The sequence below is a fragment of the Pomacea canaliculata genome, linkage group LG2 (assembly GCF_003073045.1).
Source record: "Pomacea canaliculata isolate SZHN2017 linkage group LG2, ASM307304v1, whole genome shotgun sequence".
NCBI classification, from domain to species: domain Eukaryota; kingdom Metazoa; phylum Mollusca; class Gastropoda; order Architaenioglossa; family Ampullariidae; genus Pomacea; species Pomacea canaliculata.
Window position 1 is genome coordinate 22,753,061 of NC_037591.1, and position 17,184 is coordinate 22,770,244.

The window sequence follows — 17,184 nt, forward strand, 5'->3', positions numbered from 1 at the left end:
ACGGCTTGTGGAGTGTGATAACGACAACGATAACCTCAGAGACGGGAAAGACAATAGAAAAGCTGGTAGACGCCTTCTAGAACTTTCACGATTTTTCCCTAACCAATTAGGATGGGACAGGTATCCTCTCATTTCTGAATGTGCTCATAGCTAATATTATTACATTTTGTACTAACAGGATCACGAGCATAATGTATTAACAGTGATGGTTAATTACATTGTCATCACTACTTTTGTTGTTTCCCCTAGTTTATTGCTTCCCCTTTTCTAGATGAAGCTCCGTCGCCAGGTTCTCGTTGGTGCAAGAGAACGCCATAGAAACCGATTTCCTTTCGCACTCCTTGCTAAGAAGTATTCAAGCAAAGCTGTGGGTTTACCCTCGGGTAATGACGATCGAGAAGTTGCTTGAAGAACTAGCAACGCTGTAACAATTACTGGCGCCGCCCTAGCAACGACTGCATTCCCACAATAGACAAACTTTGAAAAAAAAAATACCAACTCCGACACAATCATTATTTGCAATGGGTCACGGGTGAGATTGTACTTTCTATGGGCGTTGTCTTAAAGCACGTGAAGAATGGTAGACAGCATCCACACACACACAGCTCTTCACTCTCTCTCTCTCTTCTCTCTCTCAATTTCGCTTCACCAATCAGTAACAAGAAGCAGACGGCAGCTAGAATAATCACGTGAGAATGATGTCAATTTTTAGCCGGTCTGTCGATTCCAGTGTACACGGGGTGGGAAGGAGGGGTTAGAGGAGTGGGGGAACACAGCGAGTAATGGCGGATAATTACGTCACCCAGCAGAGGATGAGAACCACGGATGCTGGCAGACAGGAGGAAGTCGAGGTCGGGTAGGGAAGACAGATCGAAGATCGATTGGGGAACAACTGTGCTCTGGTTATGCAAATTAACCCGGGCTGAGTGACACTTCGTTTCAGCGCACGATGATGACAAACATGGAGAAAATGGGAGTCACATAGTAACGCATTTAATCTAATGACAAACGCTGGTGAATCCGACATTGGGGTCGAGGGGGGAGAGAGAGAGACAGACACACAAAGAGAGGGAAACTCAGATGCTTCATATAAATGTTGCTAAAAATAAATGATTCACCTAGGATGGTGCCATTGCTCTGGTAATCGTTTTTAGCTGAGATTTATGCTTCCACTCAATGAAATTAATGAAACGATGTAGAGGGAATATAATTTAATAATAATAATGTATGTTAGTTCAGTTCTGTTCTACAATATAAGACTTTCCAAGACATCTTTCCAAAGCTTGTTAGAGAAATGTTGCCGGTCCTGGACATTAGTCCCAGCCTCTAGTCGATATGATTACCAACATCGTTCGAGAGTGCGGTTGTGAACAAAAGTAATACATACATCAGACTCTGAGGTGTGCTGGTGCTTTTTATGGACAAGATGAAACAAGAGGAAAAGCATCCTTGTACGACCTGAGACTTGAGACATGTCGCGGACTGAATGATTTGTAAACATTCACATGAAACCACTTAGCTACACGTGCGAGGGCGCGCGCACACACACATACTAGTGACTTTAATATGTTGTCATAGGGTGTATTTATTTTATATTTTATATTTTTTTTTATAAAGTTTTTATTCAGTAAGTACAATTCACAGGGTGTATTTATTGTCTTTAGAGTTCATTCACTGAGGGTAACAGATTTCTGCACAAAGCAATTGCAATGCAAAAAAGTTGTTAATGTTATGAATGAGAATTATACACCGGACATTTTTTAAGAGCAAAAGAATCGGTCTCTGTCTCTCTGTTGTGTGTGTGTGTGAGATACCTTCAATGTTATTGACTTTGTCATAATAACACAGTGTGTGTGTGTGTGACAAGCTGCGACAGAATAAAAATCCGACATATAAGAATGGACACATGCAAATATATTTGTGACCATCAGGTATCAAAGATCTTTTGTCCATTTTCACTCATACTTTGGCGTGGGGAGAATGGTTCTATCTAACAAATAATTAGCAGACATATAAGCACATAAGATAACACTCCTACTTCTACATATTCTCATCGCCATGACACCTTTAACCAACGCAAAACGATGCGTACACAAATTTCGTTCTTGTTTTTCTTGCACGACAAAGTTATCACAGAAATAATTTAATTTTTAGTCTGTGGTTTCAGTACATTCGCTCTTTGTGTTAGAAGTTGGGAGGACGATGTGTGAGTGTGTGAGGGAGAGTTTTCTCAAAAAATTAACAGAAGCTGCGGTGAGTTTTCTGAGGCAGCTCCTTGTGGGTCTTTGCCACGCCTTCATCACTGTTACCTCCCTTTGGCGAAAAAAACACTTTCCACCAGTTTTTTTTTCTCTCCCTATTTCGTCCTGCCGCTCCCATCCCCTCCCCCTCACGCTTCTTTCTTCTCTTCTACACGAGCCTAGAGTTCTGTGGCCTTGCTTAGCACAGAATGTAATTAGACTGTATTTGTATCAACCTCTCTCCAGCGTGACTCCGTATTGATGAACTACCCCTAGTCATAAACATCCACCCAGACAGGAGAGACACGCACACAGGCATGATAGATGCACAGTGAGCGGGAGAGAGAAGGTAGAAAACAAGACACAACAACAACCCTCCAACACGATGTCACTCAGCAACGGACTGAAAACCTTGACTCACCTTTTGTGGAAGACACGCAACTGCCCTACTGATGCCTTCCTCCATCTTCCTCTGTCACCCCCTCCCCAGTCTCCCCCTTCGTTCAGCGGCGGTGGAGAGAAGCACGCAGCAGAGCCGAGCATGTCCGTCTTGCCCTCCAAAGCCAGTCCATCGTCTTGGCGAAGAAGCCATCTTGAAAAATGACTTCCGGTGGCGTGCGAGCGGCGGACAGCAGAGCAATTAGCCTGAACTTTGATCATGAGTAACAGCTGTGCTGGCGTCCGCCATTGTTCCTCTTCTCTGGGTCTTCTCCGCTCTGTCAGTCGACATCTCGCTGAAGCTGCCGCCGTGTGGCGCTGCCTGTGTATCGATGACGCCTCCACGTTCTGCCGGGGAGACACCTCGGCCACGCCTTGACAGAAAAAAGTTTATAAATAGTTACTGACAGAGATGGAAAGTGGAAAGAGAGAACACAGAATGATACAACATGGGACAAACACACACTGTGTGATGGAGAGAGAGAGAGAGCACAGATAATGTGACATCTTTAAGACAGTTTGGCAATCTCGTTAATGACACATACAAATCACTGTTGCAAACACATAACTTTTGGTCTAGTATTGAGTGGCGGTGGAGGGGGCAACGAACAAAAGAAGGGGATGTACGAGTGTGTGTTTGTGGTGGTGGACTGCTTCTGAATGAATGACTGAAGGAAATGGAAATGGAGGAGTGGAAGGAGGTTGCCAGGAGCAACCTGGGTTGAAGGTAGGAAGACAATGCAAGGTAGGAAGTCTATGTGCGAGTTCCGAGCTTGACATGGATTTTGTCACCATGGTAACCAGCAATCACAACCGCCGCGAGTCCTCAAACTAAATTTCTGCATGGAAACAAATTGCTTTTTATTAAAAGTTGAGAACATCAACTGTCAGGTACAGCAATATTTTATTATCATTTCAGCAGCCTGCTCGGGGTTGGGAGACACCGTCGTGCTGGTCCGGTTTGTTCCCCTGGGGTCGAGAAAGTGCGGTGATTTCCCTTGGTTGATACAGTCTCAGTACCGCGGTCACACATCTCGTGCTAACATCCCGCCCCCTCATTGAAGGTTGTGATCTCTGACCTCACCCTCTCACCTACTGACCCTAACAGCTTTGGCCGTTGTTCTGACGCACTTATCAAAAACGTCAGCACCTCAGCTGACGCTGCTGGTTACGGCCCCTGAACACAGCGAGGGCTGCTGCATCGATCTCCATCATAGCTCCTTGTCACGCATACCCGACTTTTCTCTGCACGTGTAACTATAGAAACGTACCAAAACAGAGAGGCAGCGTATGTCAAGGTTGCTGAGGGCAAGTGCGGAGGAGCCGGAGCCCCCCAACACGCTGTGTCGTGTGTCTTGTCATGCAGCGTGCAGCCAGGCTTGCGACAGAAAACCACGTCGCAGCTGTCGCATGCGTCACGAATGCGGCAGGGAAAGTGGCGGGGGATGGATGGGAGGCGGGCTGCAGGCGTGGGAGGATGAAGAAGAAGAATCAAACAGAAAAAAGATGGCAAGGAGAAGTTGAAGGAAGCGAAACAACATCAACCATCGAGCAGAACCATGAGCGATGTTCTGCATGTCACGGACAGAGCAGACAGAGAGGACTAGAGGGGTTGTGGTTGAAAATGATGCTGGGTAATGACAATGATTAGAGAGGCAGGGATGGGTGGGGATGAAGTGGAGAGAATGACTTGCGAAGCTTTGAAAGAAAATGAAAATGATCGTGCATGGATCATTGAAATTGAAGAGCGATGTTTTTTAAGGGATGACCTGATTTTGGAAAGAGATGAGTGGAGATGGGAATGGCGATGCGTGGAGAATGTTAAGAGAGGGGAGACGGCAGCTGTCATCGAGGAAAGAGAGCACGTGACTTATGGGCAGTAGAGGGTGCGGAGTAAAAGGAGGTGAAGCTTACTGTTTGGTCTGGGACTGACGAAGACGAAGGTGATATTAAAAAAAAAAAAAATACAATACACGCGCGCGCACACACACAAACACACTTTCCCTCTTTCTCTCGGATTTTGCTTTGGCGGAAGGGGAAAAAAAATACTGATTAGCCTGTCGCCTTTTGAAGTCGCGAGAGACAGAGGTGGGGTGGATTTTGGGGAGGTAATCTCCGGCAACACCACATTTTGCCAAAATAGGATATCAGCAGTACAAGGGCGACCACCATTGCTCACTCCAAGATGTCGCCTGCTAGCATCAAGGGAAGTAATCAATTTCTGGCGGCTGTTGCAAGGTGAGCAAGCGAGAGTGCCAGAGAAAGGAGGTGGCGTTGTGAAATGGGAGGTGCATAGGCAGGAGGAGTAGAGTTAGTGACAGGTAGTCGCGGAATTTTCTACTAGGTGGCACCACTGGAGAGTGGGAAAGGCAGGGGGGTGAGGGTGGGGGTGGGTGTTTATCGCTGAAAGTGGATGCAGGTCATTGTCGTGCAGAGTATTGTAAACAGTCTCATCTTACCGACTGAGCTGAAAACAAACCAAACAAAAACAAAACTAGCAAACCCTCGTATTACAGTTGGCACCTTCCCTCTCCCCCCCCCCCCCCGTTGTCGTCACGTCTGACTAACCCAGGCTTCTCTTTCTCTTCCTCCTCCTCCCTGCTCTGACCTATCTCTGAACGCGGTAGCACGCGCGCGCACGCACACCCGGATACAAATGTACTTTGCTTCCTTAATTAGTTCCTGTGTGCTAGAGCTAGGTTTATCTTAATTAGTTCATGTGTGGCAGAGCTATTGTTCACTTTTTGCTTGCTTTGGCTAGGATTGAAGGGAACAATTTCCTGCTAGTGGTATAGTCACTCAATACTAGTATTTACTATTTTTGGAATGATTCAGCTTTTGCTCATTAAAAAAGTTATAAATCTGGGTGAAGGAGGTTGATGGGTAATAATATAAATATAATCATATAAAGTGTATTGACGGCGTCAGTCTTATATAGTAGCGTGGTCAGCCTGCGACAAAGTACAGTCACAGGTAAGTGCACTGTGACCAGCCTGTGACAAAGTACAGCCACAGGTAAGAGTACTGTGACCAGTCTGTGACATAAGTGCACTGTGACCAGTCTGTGAGAGCCATACTCTGGCTGCTGCATAATCACACCGAGCATCGAAACAGAATCTCTCCGCCACTGCAGAACCCGCTGCTACCGTGCCATTATCTCCCCTCTCCTCCATATCACCTAGAGGGCGCTGCAGGCGCCGCCGCACAATGCGCACACTAAGCTGGAGGCACGCTTGACGTCGGTTGCGCAGGCGCGCACACGCACACACACACACGATCGCCATGTTCAGGCTCATCTCATGTAGTGCACCTTCGCGCACTGTGCCAGTGAGCCACTCACCAGCCAAACAACATGTCCTCTAGCTTACAGACACGGCGTCTCCCCCATCCTCCTCACACGCGTCATTTGCCATCATCATGCATCTCCATCAACCAGCAACAGTGATGGTTATCGAGATGATCACAGACGCCGAACGGTACTGTAGTCCTCTCGCGAGACTTCCGTGAATCTCATGTACACCTGAAATATTGCTGTCAAGATTTTATCTTCTGAATTATGAGCTCACTAGTGCTGTATGAAGGACGGACTACAAACACTAAGAACTTTATTCCGCAGGTCGAAGAGCACTCTTCCGCAGGTAGGTCAAAGGTCGAAGGGCAAGCAGAAGACAAGCAGGGAGATTCTAATCATTTGTTTCATTTTTCCCCCACTCCTTCTCTCCCTGCTAAATTCGTAAGTGGTTGCTACTGAACCATCCAGAGAAAGAAACCAGTTTGTAGAGCTTGGCATTGCGATAGAACGCACCGTGATGGTCAGCTTACACAGATGTGAGTACTTTCAATAATCGTCAAAGTGTGTTCCTCCGAGGGTCAACAATGTGAGACACGAAATAGCTTTTTCTTTTCTTGTCCCCTCGTCAAAAAAACAAAACAAAACAAAAAAAACAAGAAACAAAAAGCAAATTAAAAAAACAAAACAAAACAAAACAAAAACACAAAAAAACCCAAACCAAACAAAAACATCAATACCAAGAAAACAAACAAATTCTTGCCAATAATTCATCCGAAAGAGCGTTTCTCTTTAATACCTCACCAGCGTATATATATATATGTCACATACACACAAATGACAGTAAGTCTATGCATCACCACCTCCCAGACTGCTCCCTGTCGCGGTCCCCAGCGGCAATTCCCTCGCTCCTGTCTGTCGCTCAATCGTGATGCGCAGCAACCGATGCGCGCGCACCCACCACAGGGTCCGAGATAAAATGTCAAAAGTTTGCCGAACCCCACCGGACAGTGCCGAGCCGGTGAGGACTCCGGCCTGCTGAATAATTAATGGCGGCTGATGTTTGCTAATTACTTTAGGCTGGGACGGCCTGCTATCCCAGTGACAGCGCCACGAGGACTCTCAAGGGGGGAGCACTTCACATTCATCACGACTGTCCCGCTGCGGAGCCGCACTTCTCTTGTATTGACGTGGTGCAGTTGTCGTGGGAGGTGGCTGTGGTGGTGGTGGTGGTGGTGGTCGGAGGTTGGGGTGTAGAAGAGGGGAGAGTGACGTGTGTGGATGACGATGGTGTAGGAGTCGTATTCTGTTTTGTCAGCGTGAGGTGATTGTTCGCACTGCGTCAGCACGTGCGGAGACTAAGGGGGTCGGGAAGTGCGAGGCATGCCAATTCCTCACCCGCAACGCTGCTCCTCAAAGAGACGCCCTCATGCACACGGCGCACACACGTGGACATAGAATGGACACTACGCAGTCTTCTTCTTCATCAAATGATGATAATGTGGAGGATGACGATGATGATGTCGGCGGTGGTGATGATGTGTCTGACGTGGTGTGATGGTGAGGACGGTGGTGATTTTCAGTGGCAATGAGCGGAAGTGTGTGCCTGCATGCATCTGCGCACAAAACGAAACCTCTCTGTTCTCGCATAGACGCGTTCATTCTCTCTCTCTCACAGAGAGGTTTGTGATGTAAGCTCTGTGTTGTCTACATTCTCCGAGTGCTTGGCAGCAACCTCGTGCAAGATGTTATCCTCTCATTGTTGTCTTCGGAAGTCGCTGTCAACGTTTCAAGCGCAACAAGACAGAGTCGTTGACAGCTTTGGGTCACTTAAAATAGATTTCCTTGACAGCTCAGTGAAGACAGTTAAAATGTGACCGAAGTGTTTGGCGAGGACAGCAAAAACGTCTTCATTCATTTCACGCACTGGCGAATTTTCCACGTGACCTCTGTGTTTGTTTATTGACTGCACTTGTGTCTCGGCAACAGTGTACTTCACGTGCCCTTGATCATGTTGCGAATCACCTGTAAGTACACATTTTTGTCAGGGAAAGAGTGGACAGGTAGTTTTTGTTAACCTCAATTGCAAGAAACACTTCGGTGACCCAAACTGGCCTCCTCGCCTCATAGGATGCCAACCCACGTTACCGATGCACCGTAGTGGAGCCAGGCGATGGGTGACCCCCTATAATGTATAATATATGTATATAATATACATATACATGTATAAAATATGACTGGCTATACAAAAGTGGAAGCAGGACTAAGGTCATTGGCTGTGCTGCAGTGGAAAGCACAGGGCATCTCTGTAGAAAAGCTCCCTTTGATACAAGACTCCACAAAGAAAACATCGACGTGGCCCTCAAACCTTAACGATGTCAAGTAACCTAAAACCATTCTTGATAGAGTGGCACATCATGGGCACAGGCTTGTGGAATGTGATAACGACGACGGTGACCTCAGTCGGAGACGTGAAAGACACAAAAGAAAAGCTGGTAGACGACTTCTAGAACTTTGAACCTCAATCATTAACCAGACGAATGCAGGCTACTACCAAAATGGAACCAAAAATAGCAAAATGAGAATAATTCTCCCTGCTGACAGATGAATACACTGTACACATCAACACTTCCAGGGAAAGACCAGTGGGAAAACTCATGGAGAGAATGATAATCACAAGGCTGATCTGGTACCTGGAAAAAAAAATCATCAGTGACAAACAAGTTGGTTTTAGACAGAGGAGATCCGCAAATCTGGGGATTTCTCTAATACAGGAAACAGGCGATGGCTTTTCAAGACAAAAATAGACCATCGTAATTTAGAGAGACATGGAAAAGGTTTTTGACATAGTCTGGAAGAAAGGATTTGCGCTAAAGATGTATGTTACATGTACATGTGCCGATGTGTCTGCTAACATCTCAGCAACAGAAAGGCCAGAGTCAAAACGGGAAACATCAATGAAAGAGAAAAAAATCAAAGGAAATATCACACAAGGCGGGGTTCTATTTCCTACCCTGTTTATAATCTTTATGAACGATGTCATCGATGATATTCCAAATGTGGTCCACAGAGCCATCTATAGTGACCTGAGGAGTATGTCACTACAGACAACATGAGCATGCATGGCATGTTGAAAAAAATGAGAAATGAAAAGTGTTTAGTGAAGCTAAATGCCATCAAGGCAACATACACAATCATTAGCATAACAAAATCCACCAAGCTGCAAGTTTCAAATTACTTGGACACCTTTTTCTACAAAACAAAAAACCCCCTACCTTCATGTTTCCTTCGATACCAGCTTCAACCGCAAAAAACCAAATCAACAAGTGTGCAGCACGGGAAAAACTTAGAACTTTTCTGATGAATTAACTATTCTCGAACCTCATGGGAAGAACACTTCAATGTTCGAAAAAGACTACCTCGCACGAATCAGACCAATACTGGAATACGGAATGGTTGCTTGGGGTCATATCTCGAAATCCAATTTTGACAAAGTAGTCATAATCCAAAACCAGGCATAAAGAATAATCACTGAAGCCATCAAGTTAACTCCCATTCCTGCCATGAACTCAGTAACTGGTTTGCAAAGTCTGAAGGAAATTCGCAACACTAAGATCTTCATTCATGCTGCAGAGTATAAAATGCTGACCAATCATCCAATTCACAAGAGAATACCAGATTCCATAAAATATAGAAACTCGCAGACTAGGAAGGGCGGGCACAGACCTCTCCAACCAGCTAAAGAAATCATCTCCACACAATATGTCCTGCCTTCGTGGAAAAGAGAATGTTTTCCAGTGAGCATAAACAGCATCCTTCCATCATCGAAAATTTGATGTAGAAAAGACAGCGATTACCCCGGGTACATTCAACAATGGACTCAAGTATACACTGATGGATCAGAGGAAGAGGGTATAAGAAACAGAGAAGGAGCAAGACTCATCCAGCTATCTCAGAGATGGAAAAATATTGCGAGTGCGTGTCCAACACACAAGTAACTCCATATAGTACATGGTTGACGAGTGTCCCGTGCGATTTGTACCATTGACAGTAGTTCCCTTTCGGCAGGGTTGTCCAGTCCACCAGAAACTAAGAACAGAGACATGTCCTGCCGATGCACCGATGAAAGAAAAGATCTTCTGATCCCTAGGGTGTCTGCAGCAGACGGCAGACTTTACCAGGTCCTTATGGTTTGAGCATTAGAAGAACACACACACACTCTCACACACACTACTTGCCAAACTTCTGCAATAAAATAAACCTTGGTTTTATTCATGTCCTCAAACACTTCTGAGTCTTTTATCTGCACAACACTGAAAGCGAATCTTCAGAGAAACTTTGACTAATGGACCGGCCTCAATTCCTACATCTGACATCAATGAAGGTCGCTACCACCATCACCACCAAAAACTCCAGAGAACGGCAATGCTCAAAGACTTTATCTTGTAAACAATATTCGCTCCTATTTAAGGAATCGGGAGATTTTTAATGAATTAAAATCACAATTAAAAGTAATTAACGGATTAACATTGGGTGAGTGAATAAGGGTTTTGTGTAGGAACCACAGCGGCAGATGCACCTTCCGTGTATGACCGCCATTTCCTGCCAGACTAAAGCTTTGTTTGGAATCGGTTTCTATTGTGGCGTTTACTGGAGTGAAATGATGTATTTACAATGTCAGTGTGCGGATATGTATTAATAACAACAACTGTCACACAGGGATGTCATTGGAGCCAGCACGTGCACCTACCTTTAGTGTTACGAAACTTCAGCTTTCCGTGCGGTGTTATCAGACACATCCCAGGTGTGCGAACACACACACACGCACGCAAGGACACACACACAGCCAACATGACGAACAGACATTTCGCACCTGCGATCGGTCCTTGATCCGCGCCATGACAGACGACAAACGACTACAACGTCCTCTGGTGAGGACCGAGCGCGCGCACGCTGCTGGAGGGAGATGCTAGCAACCACACCCAGGCCACCCACGTTCGATACCGCGCGACCATCCGGGCATTGTGTCGCAGGTAGGTCTACAGCCTGAGTGTCGCCTTGCAGCCTCACCTGTGTCACCTGTCACCTGTGTCACCTGTCGCCTGTGTCACCTGTCGCCACTCGCTGTGCCTCTCGGTGCTGCTGCGAATGGCGAAGGTGCGGAGGTAGTTCGGACCGACCTACATTGCATAACTGGAGTTCTCTCATTTTTTTTTTCTCTCTCTCTCGCTTCCTGCTTCTCGTGTCCTACATTCATTCCGGGTTTGTCTGTGTGCGGTGTGACTGTGGCAGGCAGGTGGTGTGGTGCACCGGTACAGTACGTGCTTCTCACGTGTCTGTCACGTGATCGATACACTTCCGAAGGTGTTAGTGTCCTGTAAGGTGCCACCACCTTCCTTTTGTCACAGAAATGTGTAAAAGCTTGACAAGCGGCTTAGCAACCATTCGGTCTCCATGCTTACAGACACATTGTAGAGATGTAGGGGATGACGACGGGTACAGAAGCTGAGTATCGGATGGTGGGTGAGTGGTCAAGCAAAGGGAGAGAAGAAGAGAGAAAATAGAGAACATGAGTAATCCTCCCTTGGCACTCATACAATTCCTGGTTCTTGAACGCTTGAGGTTCGGCCAATGGAAGAGGTCAGAGGGCAGATTTGAAAATGTGATTCCAGCTTTGGTATTTAAATTGTCCGAGTCTCACTAAAAAAATCTTTTTCTTTACAGAACTTTTCTTTACAAGGCGCTGATAATTAAACCATGATTTCTCAGCTGCTTTAAAAGTCTAATTTCAATAATTTTAGTAATTTAAGACTGTTCTCTCAACGCTAACACGTCAGCACATACTCAAACTACTGTGTCCTTACTATTTCTATGACAGCTTCTTGAATGTGTAGAACCAAACATTTATTTTAAAAAATCTTAATATCAGCCAAATAAAGATATTTTCTTTTTAAAATCTTCTTTTCTATATTTAAACGTAGCACCAAACTGTTTGTTACAATTGCACTAGAGTTTAGAGTAAAAAGAGTCAAACACAATCTTAACTTCTTAAGAGTCAATAAATTAATTACAGCCTCGAAAGGGCAAGGGGTAATTAGCAAAGGGCTATGAGACAAAACATCAATTATTCAGTGGTAGACTGCGTTTTCGATGTGACAGTTGGCGCACGAAGGACACTGATGTCCACGACATCAACAACTTTCGCTGCGATGTTTTTCTTCTAAACCTGAATTGTTTTACTAACCTTTCTTTGTTTTTAAGTTTTGTGGCCAATCGTAATTAGAGTAGATTAGTACTGTTAAAGGCTGACTTTATATGTGAATTAAAAATGGGAATTTTTTCATCGCCATCGACAGCACACAGACAGAGCGGAGAGCATGGACACGACGCCGTGTCTGCCATCAAAGACAGCCGCAACCCTGTCGACGTAATCAATAATCATTTCTGTTGCTATGTTGCCTTTTCTTCAAGGATGCTGAAGAAACTGCCAGGGTGGATCAGCCAGGGTAATTGTCTGTCCTTAGCAACCGCAACATTTCTTCTTAAAAAATGTAACTAGTCCTCAAAATCATCGGAAAATCAAAGATCGTTTGCAACAAACCACATGAGCTCAAATCCTTGGCAAGGGACTTTGTCACAAAACACACCCTGTGTACCAGGATCCAACCCTAAGGAGTTATGTTATACGCTAAGTAAAATAATGTAATTGTAATCAAGGTGTGAGTTATATGGCGCAGTCACGCTCACCAAGGAGCATGCGGTGGAGTCAAGCAGGAGAGAATTCGAAGGACAGAAGGAGAAGTCAATATATAGACAAGTGTTGGAAGAAAATCATAGAAGATTCACAGAAGAATCAGGGAAAGCAATAAGAATGGAGGGTGTCCAAAATCTGCAGAAGAAGATGAGAGGCAGACTAGTCAATCAACTATGATCACTACGTTTGACACAAGCCTACCTGTTTCCGATACCGATCAGATGGTCTGACACACCTGCTGTCTTCAACACCTGCACACAAAAGGCGCCACATGTACACAGGTACTGATCACTGATACTAATTCCACAGATGCTAATTCCACATAAAAGGCAAGATAATGAACAATGCTGCTTACAATATAAAAGCAACGATATGTTCATATATTATAAAGAATGTTATTTGAAGAATATTATGCAACATAATTATTATAAATATTTTATGCTAAAAATCCTAATTAAGCTTGAGATGTAAAATTCTGGTTATTTTAAGACTCAGTGGTCTAAGCATAATAATTAACTAAATAATGATAAAGTCATGTTACTTTGTCTCAGTTGCTACAAGATAAAGTCAGCTCGTGTCTGTTCATTGAAAACGCCGAACAGGTGAGCGAACAGGTGAGTGATGGTAATTTACTTTGAGTCAAACTACACTGAGTCACTGAGGGGTGGCTAAGGGAGGAGGCACGGAGAGAGAGAGAGAGGAACAAAGAGAAATAACTGTGTAATAGACTGGTGTGTCAGAGAGTGTGTGCTCCTGAATGCACGCGCGAGTATGGTTATTTTATAAGACATCGCACTTAGAAGCAGCAGCCAGCATCCTCCAGACATCACTCGCACTCCGTCACACCTCACAGTCTTACCTGCACACCGCCTCCTGCCGTGCAGTGACCTCTGGCGACGGTGTGGTGACAAGCCAGGTGCCAGGTGTCCGGCCAAGACGTCAGACCACCGCCAACTGACGTCCTGCTCCGCGCACGCACGCGCACTCACCTTCGCCGTCCGCTGCCCAGGGCGCCGCTGTCGACAATGCGTCATTTCCACCAAGGGAGGCCACCGTGTAGCGGTGAGTCTGCGGAAGCGGAATTGCTGGTCTTAAAATCGATAGTTTTAATGCGTTTGACGGTTTATTTGCCGCCAATGAGTTATCGGGTGCGATGAAATGCCACAGCTGGTGACAGAGTTTTTTTCTGACATTTGTATCGCGTCCTACTGTTCGTGACGCACCGCGCGGCAGTACATCAACTCTCAAACGCACCGCGCGGCGCTCGTGCGAGGAACTGAGGTGATGGGGAGGAGTCGTGAGGGGGGGAATCGAGCTCAGCGAGCATCAACTCACAGCACGAGCATTGACTTCTTAGCATAAGACTATTTATAGAATCCTGGAAACTTGGAAACAAATCTTTTCTTCTGCATCTTTCGATCTTTTTCTCTCTCTCCCCCAGACTCCTCTTGTGCAAACAAATACAAAGTAAAATTAAGACAAGCATGATTGCGGAGATAATCAGGAAATACCAATTGTATGCTTTATGGATTTTTTTTATCGTTTTATTATGTACACAATACTTTTCTTCTTCTCTCTCTCCCTCTAACACACTCACATTCACACACATTCATACAATAACACACACACACAGAGCAATCATTTCAATCGCATGGTTTCTTCTACACGTGTACCGCTAGCATCTTCTATCATCTTCATCCCTCCTCTCTCTTTCTCCCCTCCTCCACTCCCCTCCTTCCACGATCTCTCACTCTTTCTCTCGTCTCCTCTCCCTCTTCCTCGTGTGTCGTTGTTTGATCCGCCATCTGCAACTGTATTGATATTCCCGGCAGAAACAATCGAAGGCCTGCTCGCTATCGTCTGCCGGTGGAGGAGGCTGGAGCCGCGGCCCAAAATATGGCTGGTGCAATGTTTGGCACGGGCTCGGCGCCGAGAGCGCTCTCCAAACATGGCGGCGGTCAGCGCGGGGAGGGGGAGGGGCGACGTCTTTGGCCGGGAATATCGCTTGTGCAAGACCGGCCAAGGGTCACCGGGGACTTGCTGGCTGGCAGTGGCGCCGCCTGCTTCCGCGGGGAAGGGAGACAACGCGCTGTGACGTCACCGAGTGACTGGTGCGGACTGTACATGCAGCATCACGTCTGTCTGCTTGTCGTTTGTTTCTCTGTCTGCCTGCCTGCCTGTGTCTGTTAGTCTGACTGTATGTCTGCGCTCCTGTCTGTCCATTTTTCTTGTCTCTACCTTTTTTTTTTTTTAGGTAGTATAAAAAGCAGAGAAAGATGCGTAATAAGGTATACAGGTATGTGAGAAAATAGGTTTCTGTGAAAACAGTTGACTAGGAACATTGTTACGTTGCTGCATTTCTTCATATAACTGTATATCCTCCTCCTCCTCCTCCTCCTCCTCCATCATCATCATCATCAAACACAAGAAGAAAAGAGGGAAGAAAGCAATGAAACTTTTACGAAGGTTTTCCCTCGGCGACTTCACTACAAGACCTTCTTCACACTACATATTTTGTCGATCACGTGACTAGTTTAACACATTCTCACACGACAGGTCGCACAATTAACTCCTGTTTAATATGCGGAACAGTTTCGGTGCAAACAGCAGCCATGACGTCACAGCGCCTTGTCGTCCTCTCCGCGAAGCAGGCGGCGCCACTGCCAGCATCCCTCCCCCACCCCTACAAGTACCTTGGCCGGTCTTGCACAAGCGATATTCCCGACCAGTGACATGGCCGCCACCGTCCCCCGCGCTGCTCGCCGCCATGTTTGACGAAGGCTGTCGGGACGCCGAGACGTGTCAAACATTGCACCAGCCATATTTTGGGCCGCGTCTCCAGGCTTTTACACGGGGGCAGATAAACGATGGAGGACAAGTCCTCGATTATCGACACCTGTTTGACAAAATGGGTTTCATGTTGGGTTAAGAAGGCAGTAAGGCCTGGTGAGAAATGCGAACCTGTGACCTCCGGTTCTTGGTTGGATTGTGTGTTTAGCGGCATAGTCATGGAGTGCATGAATACACAATGGCGGACTACTTTACAAGGACTATTTTCAGTGCTGAAAGACAGGGTAAATTGCCTTTTTGTGTGCACACAGATGTTCAGGATCATCGAATTACATGTAAGCACATAGATATGTGACATACACCCACGCGCATATACATACGTATGAACAGGAACAGATGATAACGATTACGAAGAATTACACAGACACACGGATACAATACATAAACACACACACTGGCACATGCATACATACCTAGGCTAAGAAATGTGTGGTCTGGTACACCTCCAAGTTTGTGGCCTCAAAGCCAAGGAGATGCACGAGAAGTCGACTTCCTGCAGCAGTGAAGAAAATATGCACGTGGATAATATGGAGAGTGAGAAAGAAAGAAAAAAAGAATAACTAAGAGAAGGAGAAAAAAAGAACTGTTAATTTAAAAACTATCATTTCGTCAAGGTAATTAATTAACCCTAATCTGCCATAGTTACAAACATACTCAAGTTCATACACTAATGCGCACACATGTATATATATATAAGCGATAGACAAACACAAGAAGAAAGTGGGGAAGAAAGCAATGAAACTTTTGTATACATAGGGACTTGAGTGAGATATTTTCAGGAAAAGACAGATAGTCAGAAAGAGGAAGGGAGGCCTACAAATCTTTATTCAGACAGAAACAGGTCAGAGACATAACCACACACACACACAGATGTTTCGAGGACGAGAGGGTTGCGAGAGCAACAGGTGGCGCCATTGACTCTCACGGTCGTCTGCAGGTGTGGGTGGCCGCCATCTTGCCCCACTGGCCGTGCCACAGGTCACTTCAGACCAACTGTCGGGTGCCTGATGGCCGGCCAGTGCCCACGCGCCGCCATGTTGGTGTGGCTGACCTTATCAGCTGTTTCTAGAAAGCTCCATCTGCCTCGCCATCACTCCTGCCTGTCGCTGCCGATGTCTGCTCTCACAAACACCGTCGTCAGATTTATAACGGACGATAAATCTGCATAGCGCCTCCTCCTTTCGCTACGGTAATGGCATCGCTTGCAGTTAGTCCAGACGACTGTGATATATGTTTGTATGTTTGTGTACAGCAAACCCTCGCATTTTCTTCGTGTCTTTTATAGAAAATACAAGACGGAAACCTTTATGAGCAAAGGAGCGGAAATGTTTCAGATCCTTTCCCATAACATCTCAAAATGGCAGCGTTGGCATGTCTGTTGGCTAGACCTAAACAGCCACATGGATTTTCGTAATGAGAAAGAGAAATCTCCGTGATTGGATAAATCTGTGCCGGAAATTGCGTCAGGGTTGTCAGTGGATGCCGCGGTATCTGCCCACAGACGCGCTTAAGACCGGGACGATTTCGAACCGCGTGCATCTCATACAAGACCTGTCTGTCTCCTCCCGCAAAGTCCCCATCACTTAGCATCCCAACTCAAAACACCCATTACC

At 45.9% G+C, this 17,184-nt stretch overlaps 1 long non-coding RNA gene across 1 annotated transcript; it reads right to left on the bottom strand.

Annotated features, from left to right (window-relative positions):
• Positions 1-2,593: 2,593 nt before the first annotated feature.
• Positions 2,594-16,033, bottom strand: LOC112558364. Its single transcript, XR_003098136.1, has 4 exons — positions 15,985-16,033; positions 13,581-13,789; positions 12,923-12,972; positions 2,594-3,052 (listed from the first exon to the last, which is right to left on the bottom strand). It is a non-coding gene; the product is annotated as an uncharacterized LOC112558364 (long non-coding RNA).
• Positions 16,034-17,184: the final 1,151 nt, after the last annotated feature.